Consider the following 13,143-nt stretch of genomic DNA (forward strand, 5'->3'; position numbering starts at 1 on the left):
AGTAATATATGCTATAACATGGATGAACCTCCAAAACATACTAAACGAAAGAAGTCAGACACAAAACGACGTATTGCATTATATGACCTATCCAGAATAGAAACATTCATAGAGGTCAAACAGATTGGTGGTTGCCAGGGCTGTAGGGGACGCAGCATGGGGAGAAACTGCTTAATGCAGAAGGGTTTTACTTTGGGCTGATGTTTGGAACTAAATAGAAGTAGTAGTTGCATGACATTGTGAATGAACATGTCAGTGAATCGCTCACTTTAAAATGGTTAATAGGGACTTCCCTGTTGGTCCTGTGCGTAAGACTGCGTGCTCGCAATGCAGGGGATCTGGGTTTGATCCCTGGTCGGGGAACTAGATCCCGCGTGCATGCCACAACTGAGTCCACATGCCGCAACTAAAAGAGAAAAGATCCCACATGCTGCAACGAAGACCCCGCATAGCCAAAATAAATAAATAAATATTTTTTAAAGATAATTAAAAAACCAAAATGGTTAATAAAAGTCTTGGTGGAAGTATTAAAAAAAAAAGCTTTCTATCCAGAGAAAAAATTAATAGACAAATAATAGAATTAAAGAAGATTACTTGTACTCATAAAAACTGACAATGGATTGATATCTAGAATATACCAAAAAATTTTGCAAATGAACAAGAAAAAGAGCAATCACAATAAAACAATGGGCAGAAGAAACCAAAAGTTGATTAAGATATGAAGAAATGTTAACACTCATTAATAATCAGCGAAATGCAAATTAAAACAGCAATGAGATATTAATTTACACCTATTAGATAGGAAGAAAATTAGCAAGTTGAATGTGTACTAAGTATGTGTATAGGGGGATACATCTTAGATCATGTTCCACAGAAGCAGACGTTGAGATATGGACTTATTTGCCAGTGATGTAAACACTAAGGAAGTCTTCCCAGGATGAACTGGTAAGGGAGTGGGGAATACAGGACAGAAAAAAGAAACCAATGCAGCCAAAAATGAATAAATAAATAAATATTTTAAAAAAGAAAGAAAGAAATGGGACCTAATTAAAAGCTTTTGCACAGCAAAGGAAACCACCAACAAAATGAAGAGACAACTTATTAAATGGGAGAAAATATTTTAAAATGATATGACCACTAAGGAGTTAATATCCAAAATATATAAATAGTTCATATAATTCAATATCAACAAACAAACAAACATCCCAATCAAAAAATGGGCAGAAGATCTGAATAGACATTTTTCCAAAGAAGACATACAGATGGCTAACAGGCACAAGAAAAGATACTCAAAATCTTTAGGTTGTTTCCATGTCCTGGCTATTGTAAATAGTGCTGCAATGAACATTGGGGTACATGTGTTCTTTTGAATTGTGGTTTTCTCAGGGTATATGCCCAGTAGTGGGATTGCTGGGTCATATGGTAGTTCTATTTTCAGTTTTTTAAGGAACCTCCATACTGTTCACTCCACAATTGATATTGGCTCTATCAGTTTACATTCCCACCAACAGTACAAGAGGGTTCCCTTTTCTCCACACCCTCTCCAGCATTTAGGGTCTGTCATACAGAGTGAAGTAAGCCAGAAAGAGAGAAATATCGTATATTAACGCATATATGTGGAATCTAGAAAAATGGTACAGATAAATCTATTTGCAGGGCAGGAATAGAGACGTAGATGTAGAGAAGGGACATGTAGACACGGGGTGGGGGAAGGGGAGGGTGGGACGAATTGGGAGATTAGGATTGACATATATACACTACCGTGCATAAAATAGATAGCTAGTGAGAACATGCTATAAAGGACAGGAAGCTCAGCTCAGTGCTCTGTGATGACCTAGATGGGTGGGATGGGGGTGGGGTAGGAGGGAAGTCCAAGAGGGAGGATATAGGGGTATACATATAGCTGATTCACTTTGTTGTACAGCAGAAACTAACACAACATTGTAAAGCAATTATACTCCAATAAAAAAAAGAAAGGCTAGCATCAAAAATTCTACAAATAACAAATGTTGGAGAGGATGTGGAGAAAAGATAACCCTTGTACAACTGTTGGTGGGAATGTAAATTGGTGCAGCCACTATGGAGAACAGTATGGAGGTTCATCAAAAAACTAAAAATAGATTTGCCATATGATCCAGCAATTCCACTCCTGGGTATATATCCAGAAAAAAGGAAAACACTAATTCAAAAAGATACATGCACCCCAGTGTTCATAGCAGCACTATTTACAATAGCCAAGATATGGAAACAACCCAAGTGTCCATCAACAGACGAATGTATAAAGAAGTTGTGGCTTATATATACAATGAAATACTACTCAGCTATAAAAAAGAATGAAATTCTGCCATTTGCAGCAATGTAGATGGACCTAGAGGATATTATGCTTAGTGAAATAAGTTAGAGAGAGAAAGATAAATATTATATGATATCACTTATAAGTGGAATCTAAAAAATAATACAAATGAATGTATATGCAAAACAGAAACAGACTCATGGATATAGAAAACAAACTAGTGGTTACCAAATAGGAGAGGGGAGAGGGGAGGGGCAAATTAGGAGTATGGGATTAAGAAATACAAACTACTACATATAAAATTGATAAGCTACAATTATATATTGTATAGCACAGGGAATTATAGCCACTATCTTGTAACAACTTTTTTTTTTGGCCACGCCATGTGCAGTTTGCGGGATCTTAGTTCCCCAACCAGGGATTGAACATGGGCCCTCGGCAGTGAAAGCACCAAGTCCTAACTGCTGGACCACCAGAGAATTCCCAACTTTTAATGGAATATAATCTGTAAAAATACTGAATCACTAAGTAGTATGCCTGCAACTAATATAATATTGTAAATGAACTATACTTCAATTAAACAAATAAAATAAGCCATTATTAATAAATTATAGCACCTTAAAAATAATAAAACACATTTTTAAGTAGTATTGAATTTTGTGGAATGAATATAAATTTTTCTTAGATAAATAAGGATGGAAAATATTTTTATTGAATGATATAATTCTATAAAATTGGTATTTAAAAGCAAGGAAACATTCATAATATTAACAAGCAAGATATTCTGTGGGATATATCTGCATATTCTTCTAGTAATTACCCTTAAAATTTCAATGTGCAGTTTTTACAAATTTAAGAAATATACTCCTGAACAGATGGAGTTAAAAAGGAAGACTGTTTACTTCTGAACTCTTCCCTGCCACTTTCCCTGCTATCAAGCAGTATTTTGGTTACATCTTGTCTTTTTGGTAACTATTCATTTTGATAGAATTTAAAATTTAGAGAAAAGTTGTAAGAATGGTATCTACCCTTAACCCAGACTAAACAGTTGTGTACATTTTCCCCCCTTTGCTTTATCACAGGTTTTCAGAAATTTGAGTATAATGTTTCTCAGTCCCATTTTCTTTTTGTTTATTCTGCTTTGGGTTTGTTGAGCTTCCTGAATCGGTTGATTGATATTTTTCTTCAAATTTGGAAACTTTTCAGCCATTATTTCTTAAAATATCTTCCCTTCCCCACTTACCAGGGCCTCCAATTACACATAGGTTAGACCATTTGATATTGTCCTACAGGTCATGAGGCCTTGTTTATTTTTCTTATGTATTTCATGTGTTCTCTATATGCTTCAGTTTGGATAGTTTCTTTTGTTATGTTGTCAGATTTACTGAGATTTTCTTCCTTTGTATCTAGTATGCTATTAAGCCCTTTAATTAGATGTTGTATTTTTTTCCTATGGAACCTGTTAGACTCACGACATTCAGTGATAAAAAGCCATACAAGCATTTTTACTATGCCAAATATTCAAAAATTAGTGTTATTGAATGTTTTAATTGTGTGAATTGAAGTATCTGACCAAACAGTTTTTGAACAGGGTAATGTGTTTCTCTTCCATGTGTGAATATTTTCCCCTATATTAATTGAGGTTTTGATTGGGTTAGATTTTAATCTCATATAGTGTATGCCTATATGTTTTTTCTTTTTTTAAATTGAGTTATGAAACTTCCCAGGAGAACTTCCAGAAGTGCTCATGGACCAACATAGAATCTCCTACATCCCCTAAAGGTTATCTGTGGGCCAACTCTAGCACCCCGTCAACTGGTGCCTCTCCCCTAAAGTCAAAGTCTCAGGTAAAAGTTAAAGTCTGTACGTGTTGAGGAGCTGCCTAAGACTATGCAGTAAGAAAGAAGAAGGAAGACTGTTCTCTACTCTGATCTCCAGCATATTGGTAACCACTCAAAGATGTCTGGACATGTAAGGGGTAGAGGCCAGGCACTGGGGAAATTGATTGGATTCCTTGCAGATCCAATCACGTAAAGTGCAAATGTTGTTTTAGTCACTACTTAGAGGCTATTTTCACATCCCAAATTATGAATTTGAGCACCCGAAATGCATGTAATAATGTAATAACTATTAATTTGATCACCTTTCCAATAACTGTTTAGCTATATTGGCTTCCTCAAATCCAAATCAATATCTTTTCCCCTTAGCTTATATTTACACTGGCCCTAAAACTCAAAGTTTCTCTGTTATCTGCTTATGGATTCCTGAAGCATCCCTTCCCCAAAGTTTTTATTCCCAGGAATCATCAAAGTCCCCCAGCTGTTCTCATTAAGGACTTCCAATTTGTTACCATCGGAGGGCGACTTTCAATAATTTCCTGGGGGCTTCCCTGGTGGCGCAGTGGTTGGGAGTCCGCCTGCCGATGCAGGGGACGCGGGTTCGTGCCCCCGTCCGGGAGGATCCCACGTGCCACGGAGCGGCTGGGCCCGTGAGCCATGGCCGCTGGACCTGCGTGTCCGGAGCCTGTGCTCCACAGCGGGAGAGGCCACAACAGTGAGAAGCCCGTGTAACACACACACACACACACACACACACACACACACACACACACACACACACACACACACACACACAAATTCCTGGATCCAGGCTCCCTCTTGGGGTATAATTCTAAATTGTTCCCTAATATCATTCCTTTCCTCTTCCATTAAATCTCTGTAGGACACAGTCATTTTCCCAGACCTACTATCATCAAAAACATCTCCCCAACCTTCTCCTATCCTAGTCCCAAGTGTAAAAGCAGTTAGGTCCATATAAAATCAGAGAGATATTCTTCTTTTCTTTTTGTGTAAGACTAGTTTTGACATTTCAGATCTCGTGTCTTCCCCTGAGTGTCAATCTCTCTTCATTCATCTACTGATATGCCACTAGTTTGCCTTCTATCATTTCTAAAACTAACATTTTCAAGCCATAGTTCTCTCTTCATTTGAAACACCCAGTTGGTTGGCCCTGCCTGCTGATCAGGGCATTCCCACTGTTTCTGGACCAGCCTAACTCCATAAGTAAAGGCATACCAGATACAGGCTCCCTATAGTGAATTTTCAGCCTTTCCAATGGTATTGTTTCATTCTTCTTGTAAGAATAGACCTCTTCCTCTTCATCTAGTCATGGCTATACTGCTATGGTATTCACAAATGTGATTGGCTCAAAACTAATAGACATATCAGAGCCAAACTGAGAGCACAGAGCAGAGGTGGGTAGGGAGGGAAATGCCTCAAGGAGGCTGTTGATAAGCCACATAAAACCCTCGATTCTGGTTCCACGCTGATTTTTGCTCACACCTACTTCTTCTTTAAGAACAAGATAAAAAGGGAGAAGGTTTGGGATGGCTATTTAGTACCACCAACGATGCGTAGCAATAATAAATCAAGCCCCCAAACTCACATAGTCTACTTGGAATTTTTCAGCAGAGTTTTCAGTTACTCATTCAATCAACAAATATTTGCCGAGTGTCCACTGTGTATCAAATAGTACTCTTCCAAGCACTGGGGAGATAGTAGTGAAGACAGCATGCAAAATCCTTGCCACATTACAGTGTACATTCTTCTAAAGGAGATGGATAATAAATTTAAAAGTATATAAATTCAGGTAAATCGAAGGGCTTTGAAGAATAATAAAGCATAATACAGAGATACAATTTCATTGGGAGAGAGTACCTATTTGGAGTGGCTAAGGAAATCCTGTCTTATAAGGTGACACTTGCCCAGAAAAATGAATGGAGTGAGGGTGTAAGTCATTGGAAGTTCTTGGTGAAGAGTGTTCCAGAGACTAGAATTAACAAAAGCCCTGAAAGGGAATGACCTTAGTGTGTTCAAGGAATAGCAAGAAGTCCAAGATGGCAAGAGTTGCTGCCATGATGGAGAGCCTAGAAGGAGATGAAGTTAGGGAGAAGGATGATCTTGTATAATATAGTAAAGAGTTTGGGTTTTATTTTAAATGTGATAGGAAGTATTGAGAGGGTTTGAGCAGGAAAATTCTGTAATTTTTTAATTTTTACATTTGAAAAAGATCTATCTACAGAAATACATTTGCTTCTTTCCTTCCCCTTCTCCTGTGTGTTTAACACTGTCTCTGGGTTTAACCAAGTGTTCATGAGGACATAAGGGAAGCAGGCCCACCATGCAAACTCAGGGAAATGGAATACTTGGACCATAATTCATAGACTCTTTCTAAAAGCCTGAGAAAGATCACTTAGAATTCTTTCTCATCAAATGTCTTTGATTTCTTAAGGGAAATAGAGCTGATAAGACCTGCCAACAGGCATCTAATCTGTGCCTGACATATTGTTCACTTCCTAACATTACTTCCCCTTTTCCTCATCTCCTGCAAAGGAGATTCATCACAAAGAAAGCTGCAATTGTTTTTAGGCAGCCCATAGTGAAAGGAAGCTTTGGCTTGGACCAGGGTGGTTGAAAGGCAGTCAGATTTGGAACACATTTGGATAATGGAATCAATAGGTCTTGACGATGAATAGATTGGATGTGTAGTTGAGGGAATAAGAGGAATCAAGGATAACTCCAAAGCTTTCTGCCTGAACAATAGAATAAATGGCAGTGCCACCTCTTGAGATGGGAAAAACTGAGGGAGGAATGATGGGGAGGGAGAATCAAGAATTATTTTGAACTTGTCAAGTCTGAGATATCTGTTAGCATCCAAGAGCAGATGTAAACTGCAATTGCATCTCGTCCCCAACCAGAATGTAAGCTCCAAGAGGATAGGGATTTTTGTCTGTTTTGTTTACTACTGTATTCTTGGAGCCTAGATGAGGCGCTGGCACATAGCAGGGTTTTTTGTTTTGTTTTTTTAAATAAATTTATTTATTTATTTATTTTTGGCCGCGTTGGGTCTTCGTTGCTGCATGCGGGCTTTCTCTAGTTGCAGTGAGTGGGGGCTTCTCATTGCGGTGGCTTCTCTTTGTGAAGCACGGGCTCTAGGCGTGCAGGCTTCAGTAGTTGTGGCACGCGGACTCAGTAGTTGTGGCTCACGGGCTCTAGAGCGTAGGCTCAGTAGTTGTGGTGCACAGGCTTAGTTGCTCCACGGCATGTGGGATCTTCCTGGACCAGGGCTCGAACCCTTGTCCCCTGCATTGGCAGGTGGATTCTTAACAACTGCGCCACCAGGGAAGTCCCACAGCAGGTGTTTGATAAATATTTGGTATTTGCTGCATGAATGAACAAATAAATGAGTAAATGTGAGTCTGAAGCTTTCATAGTTTGAAGTCCTGGCCTGTAGCCATTGCTGAGCAGAATGATAAAAAGCAAATGGTGGCAACAAATACCATATATTAATACCTAAAATAGTGAGAGAAAGCCGTGTCTGAGGGGCCTCTTCCCTCTATCAGAAATCAAATTCAAATTTCTGGATTGGCCTGCCACATGGAGAAAAGGGAGACATGGAGAATAGAGGGCCAGAGCCTGAACAGAGGAATGAGTGAAACCATTTATGTGAACTTTTAATGTATAAGATCTCTCCAAATACAAAGGAAGCCCCAACAGTGATATGAATTTGCTTCTTGAGGGAAAACAAAGTGGAAAAGTGAGAAAGAAGAGGCTTCCTAAAGAGATCCTTCCACATTCCCAACCCCCCTCACCCTAAGTCTACAATATAAAATATTGAAGTTTTTAAAGTTTTTGTCAGTACTGAAATTCAATATATGGTTTGGTGTGAAAATGTAATGTACAGGAAGACATATAGTTTGGTATGATTATGTATTATCCTACATCACTGTTGCTGGCTATCACGCTACGAAAAGTCTGATGTTATTTGAAAGAACTGGAAGGATCAAGAAAATAAAAAAGAGGGTGGGGAGAAAGCTTGTTTGTTTCAGCCTACTGAGATGCCAATAAATCAGTGCTAATTGCCCAGAGTCTACCTTTTGTGGGTGAACTCAATCTTGACAATGAATTGTGACACTGTGTCTCCCATATCAGGGTAGCATTCTGTAATACTGACAAATATTCTTCTCTCTTGGAGAGAGGCATCTTTATTGATCACATCTATTTCCTGAACCATTCTGTCTTACAGTCGAGTCTTTGATGCTTGGACTTACAAGTTAAGAATCTGCAGCCTTGTTCTGTGGTGCCATTGAGCTAGATCAGGAGAAAGGCTCTAAAGACACAAGAGAATGAAATGTGTCAGTGGGACTGGGAAGGTGCCGTACATGGGAAAACACATCTTCTGCTCCTCCAAATAGCATCCCAATCACAACACTTAGAAACTTGCCATGGTGAGCGGCTTCAGTCCCAAGGTTTTTCCTGAGACCACCTTCTATCCCTTACTGTCCATCCTGTATATTTTTAAAAACCCATTTTCTTCCCTTTTGTTTCTCCTTTGGCCCCCACATCCCTTACACTCCTGTGATAAATTGAATGAAAGCTCTGTGTAGAGAGATAGCTTCCACTCTCTCTTGTGAGTAGATATCCCCATATTTTAAATAGACAGGTCTACAAACAAATCTCATGGCCTTGAATTTCCCAGGTTCCCAATCTCCTGATCTTCTTCATATGTCTCTATTTCTGATAGTCTTTCTTAGCTCCATATTTATTCCACAGTGGCTATTGCTGTGGCTACATTCTCCTCCTCATAAAATTCATTAACTCTGAAAGTCATTTTCCATTTATTCATTGCTGAATAATGCTAGTTCTGTTCAGATTTGGTATTGATCAACAGATGAGATGAATGAATGTTTAAACCCTGGTCCCACTCTGTCCACAGATGGAAGGCAGGTTGCTAGGCAAAGCTTTCTGCCCAGGCTCCAGTTTCTAGCAGGCTTTCATTTTTGCTTTGCCATGGAGATAATTTCCTGAAACCCCTATTTCCTTGTTCGCTGGTATCTGAAACAATGTAGAACATTCACACTACAGCCGCAGCATTCACTGCAGCCAGGATGTTGAGGTGTTTGACGTACCAAATATACCTCCTCCCCCTACAGGTTCCGAAGCAATTTTTTAAAAAATGCAAAAATCAGGGCTCCCCTGGTGGCGCAGTGGTTGAGAGTCCACCTGCCGATGAGGGGGACGCAGGTTCGTGCCCCGGTCCGGGAGGATCCCACATGCCGCGGAGTGGCTGGGCCCGTGGGCCATGGCCGCTGAGCCTGTGCATCCGGAGCCTGTGCTCTGCAGCGGGAGAGGCCGCAGCGGTGAGAGGCCCGCGTACCACAAAAAAAAAAAAAAAAAAAAAAAAAAGCAAAAAGCAAATAATTTCGAAGTATCTGTTTTTGCTAGAGGCTAGTTTGGAGTCTATGGCTGGGACCCGAATATAAATTTGGCTTCTTACTACATCCCCCTAGCCCCCAGGTAACTTACCACGTGTTGCTGGCAGGTTGTTTGGGAAAGCAAGAGCCAAAATTGGGATTACCTACCCTTGCTCAGTACTATATGCCATAGTTTTTCTTTTCAGAGAAGAAGGGAGGGTGCTACCATACCAATACTTTTAAATGGATAGAAGTTTCTGTTTTATAAGCAGTGAGAAATAGGAGGAGAGGAAGAAAATGGTTCCACAAAGAGTTCTTCCTGCCTCCTGCCCTCACCTAATACTCCCAAAATGCACTATGCCACCCCAAGCACCCCATCCTTACTACCCAGTGTTTACCTGGGCTGTGAGGTCTCCATCTAGACATAGAAAGTTGTGGAGATGAAGGGTTGAGGAGGAACAATTCTTAGGTCCCATCATAGATCAACACCTAAGGGGTAGTAGAAAGGGGTGACCAACCTGAGTTTTGGTGGATGCAGCTCCTGTGTTTGGAAAGAAGACAGTCAGGGGATAATGTATGATACATTCACATTATCTTCTCTCAGATGGTCTCTGTTCAAGCAAATCCTGGCTTTGCCATGAACTCAAGCCTAACAGGTTTTTTGGATCTGATTTATCTGCCTTATAACTGGTAGCATGGGCTTGCTTATTAAGCTTTGATACTTTTTGTGAGTTTTTAATCATTTTCTGTACCTTCAAAAGTTGCAGTTTAGATGCTTTAAGGTAGAGGCTCTCCTCTCTTTTCTCATCTCTTCCCGTGATTTCTGGGGCTCCTTTCTCCTGGTTCTCCAACCTCTGGCCACTCCTTTTTGGCATTCTTTACACCATCCACTTGTGATGTTCTTCTTTTAGCGTTTGCTTTATCTGAGCCTCTGTCCCGTGCCTTAGTGTCTTTTCAGCCCACCGTTTCTCCTGCTTAAGCTCATTGGCTCCAATACTTTCAGCTAGCATATATACTTGATGCTGATTCCCAAATGTGTAATTCTTTCCCAAAAGCATATTTTAAGCCATTTACTCAACACTGTCCCCACCTGCATCTCATACTCAGTGGACCAAAACCAAAATTCATCAACTGACTCCATCTTCTTTATGCTACATTTTAGTAAATTGCACCCACATTCACTCAGGTAACTGAGCTAGAAATGTGACTATAATATTCATGAGCCCATGGATCCAACCGGTTACCAAGTCTTATTAATCCCACCTTTCTAACATCTTTCAGATCTCCTTCTTTTATCCTTCTTCATTGCCACTACCTTATTTTAGACCTTATATCAGTTCAGGCTTTTTAGGTTGCAATCAACAGAAACAAACTGACTAAGCAAAAAAGGGGTATTTATTTGAAAAGACATTGGGAAAGCTCACAGAATTGGAGGGAAAACTGAATAACCATGCTTCAAGGAAGACTAGATCTGAGGCGTTTCTGGGGACCTTAGCAGGTGGAGCTCAAACTTGTCTGGGACACTGGGTAAGGTAACTCAGCTACAGTCATCTTTCATCTCTCTGTCTTTATCAAACTTTCAAATTCCTAGTAGAAAGAATCTGGTTGGCCATCTTTGAATAAGTCATCCAGGGCTAGGAAACAGGGGTGAGTGGCAAAAATTGCCATACACCCTTCTCAAACCTTCCTCAATACTAACTAGCTTTCTCAAATGCCTCTGCATCTTTCCAATCTATAGTTCACATGGCCACCATTTTTGTATTTTAAAAATATATACTGTTCAAAGTATCCCTACTTAACATCCCTCCATAGTGCTTTATTATTCATAGAATAACCTACAAGCTTCTTCTAGGGACTTCACTCTAGGATTTAGACCCTGGCTTCCTCTCTAGTCTCATCCCTTGCTACCATTTCATTAAATCTTTTTTTAAAAGTTAATTAATTTTGGCTGCGTTGAGTCTTCGTTGCTGCGCGGACTTTCTCTAGTTGCGGCGAGTGGGGGCTACTCTTGGTTGCGGTGCACGTGCTACTCATTGCGGTGGCTTCTCTTGTTGCGGAGCACAGGCTCTAGGCACGCGGGCTTCAGTAGCTGTGGCGCACGGGCTCAGTTTGTGGCTCACAGGCTCTAGGGCGCAGGCTCAGTAGTTGTGGCGCTCGGGCTTTGTTGCTCTACGACATGTGGGATCTTCCTGGGCTCGAAACCATGTCCCCTGCATTGGCAGGCGGATTCTTAACCACTGCGCCACTAGGGAAGTCCCTTCATTAAATCTTATGTTCCAGGCATACTGTGGTTACTGGCAATGCTCCTAAACAAGACATGCTTTATTCTATGTTCATGTTTTAGCTTGTGTTGCTCCCTCTTTCTCAAATGCCCATTTCCTCTTCTTTTCACCTGGTTGACTCATACTCACCTTTCCAGGCTCACTTTAGGGACTAGTTCCAAACCTCTCCCTGTCTCTCCTCATCCAGGTTAAGTGCTCTTCCTCTCTACTCCGCTAGCATCCTGAACTTCTCTCTAACATGCCCATTGCAACGTGTTGCATTCCACTCTTTCCTGATCTGTCTTCTAGGCTAAACTGTGAGCTCCTTGAGGTCGAAGAGTACATTTAATTTTTATTTAGTTCCCATTACCTACGACAGTGCCTAACATGTCATAGATGTTTGACAAATATATTGAAATAAACAAATATTGATTTTGAATGCCTAATGTATAAAGCACTGTGGGTGGAACAAACATAATATATATATAATTCATATTTCACTTTCAAGGAGCTTACTGCCTAGGGAGCAAACAACCTGCATATAAGAAAAGTATACGTAGAATAACAATTTACTATATAATTGCATGCACAAAAAAACAGTACCTGCATGCTAGAATTTGGGATTAGATTGATGTGGAAAGTCTTCTCTGAAGAAGAAAAGCCTAAGTAGTAACATAAGTAAAGAAGAAGACTCAAATGGTTTGAAGAGGTTGGGGAGAGAGTTTTAAGTTTGGAGAATAAGAGAAATAAATGTTCACTATGTCTGAGGAAAAGGATAAAAACATTGGCTAAGGCAGAAGTTGATTAAGATATGGTGAAAATATATCCTTACTGTATAGCACAGGGAACTGTATTCAATATCCTGTGATAAACCATAATGGAAAAGAATATGAAAAAAAATGTATATATATATATGTAAACTGAATCACTTTGCTGTACTGCAGAAATTAACACAGCATTGTGAATCAACTATACTTCAATAAATTTTTTTCAAAAAGATACAGTGAAAGGGTCAGTGTGTGTGTGTGTTGGGGAGTCATAGGTTAGAAAAACAAACTGGAGCAGATTATAGCAGATTTTGTTTAAAATCTTTGGACTTTTCATTCTCTGACTCCAACATAGAACACCTCAGCATTCTAGATTGCCTTTTCATCACAAATTCCCTGTGTCTCCACTAGAATATTTTCAAAATGGACAGTTTCCATGTCAAGGAATTTCCCCTTCTTCCCTGAACTAAGCTTTCCTAATGTCCTTCAAGGTATTGTACACTCCATCTTTCTATTCTTATTTTAGATGTAGTTTTTGTGTTTGTGTGATGTTTTTCCCCATACTGGTTT

Source organism: Grampus griseus, assembly GCF_964374135.1.
Source record: "Grampus griseus genome assembly, chromosome: 9".
In the NCBI taxonomy this organism is placed as follows: domain Eukaryota; kingdom Metazoa; phylum Chordata; class Mammalia; order Artiodactyla; family Delphinidae; genus Grampus; species Grampus griseus.